We start from the raw sequence: 1,380 nt of genomic DNA on the forward strand, positions 1-1,380 counted from the left end.
TCCTTTAAAAGGTGTTAGTAACTTTGAGTTCTGTCCTGGCTTTGAGTCCATTTTTCTTATCATTACGTAATCGCCGACTTTGTATTGAGACGGTGTCTTATGTTTGTGATCGTAATACACTTTATTGTACTCGCGAATTGAACGTGTCGTTTCGGTCGCGATATCTCGATTGGTTTGTCTTTCGGCGACTAGGTCGATATCAATATTCGCTAACTGAGTGATTAATTCTGTAAGAATTTTATCGGAGTGCTTCTGTCTGTCGTAACCGAGTAGGAGTTTCGAAGGTGAGTTTTTAATACTCGCGTGATAAGAATTATTGATAACGTACTGAGCTTTATTTATACAAGCCTTCCATTCGCTTGGCGAGGCTGTAAGTTTTTTAAGAGACGATTTTAAAAATCTGTTTACTCGCTCTACAATTCAGTTAACCCAGGGTGACGCAACGGCAGTCAGCCTGTGTTTTATCGTTTGTTCATTAACGAACTTTTCAAATTCAGCGGAGGTGAAAGCAGTTCCCCTATCGGAGACGATCTCTTGTGGAGGTCCAAAAATATCAAATAAATTTTTTAGACTAAAAGTGACCTCTCTCGTACTCGTAGTTTTGGTTGGATAAAGCCACGTGAATCTAGTGAAAGAGTCGACTATTATCAAAATGTGACGGTACCCGTCTTTCGTTTGTTGTAAAGGTCCAAAGTGATCAATATGCAGGATTTCTAACGGATCCTTCGGTGTCTGAACTAAATGCATTTCACCCTCGCGTGAATGTGGAGAAGAATTGTTCATCATACACGTTATACAGTTATCTATGTGGTCAGCAACTCTTCTCCTTATAAGGGAACCAATACGCTTCGGTGATCCCTTGTACGGTTTTTTCCATTCCGCAATGAGCCATCTCATCGTGATAGACACGTATGATATTTGAAATCATTGCTTCGGGAACGACGAATCACGGACGATCTGTACCCTTACGATAAACTAAGCCTTGTATTAATTTAAATTTTTCGCTCTCGGCGAATTCTAATTCGTGCGCTATCGCTTGGATGCGTGTATCTTGGAGTTGCTTTAGCTCCAATTCTCTTTCGAGAGGGATAGTGTTAACATATGAAATAGTTCGGCTGAGCGCGTCCACGTGTGTCATACGCTCGCCTGCTCGATGTTGCATATCGAATGTGTAATTTTGGAGTGCTAACGTTCACCTCGCGATTCGTGGGTTTAGATTCGCCTTATTGACTGCATAAACTAGCGCATTACAGTCGGTAATTATTGTAAAGTTGATCCCGTATAAGTAAATGTGAAAGCGCTCAATTGATCTGACGATCGCGAGCATTACCAGCTCAAAACTGTGGTAGTTGCGCTCTGCTTGATTTGTCGCTTGACTGA

This window comes from Trachymyrmex cornetzi, unplaced genomic scaffold (genome assembly GCF_001594075.2).
Source record: "Trachymyrmex cornetzi isolate Tcor2-1 unplaced genomic scaffold, Tcor1.1 scaffold1325, whole genome shotgun sequence".
In the NCBI taxonomy this organism is placed as follows: Eukaryota; Metazoa; Arthropoda; class Insecta; order Hymenoptera; family Formicidae; genus Trachymyrmex; species Trachymyrmex cornetzi.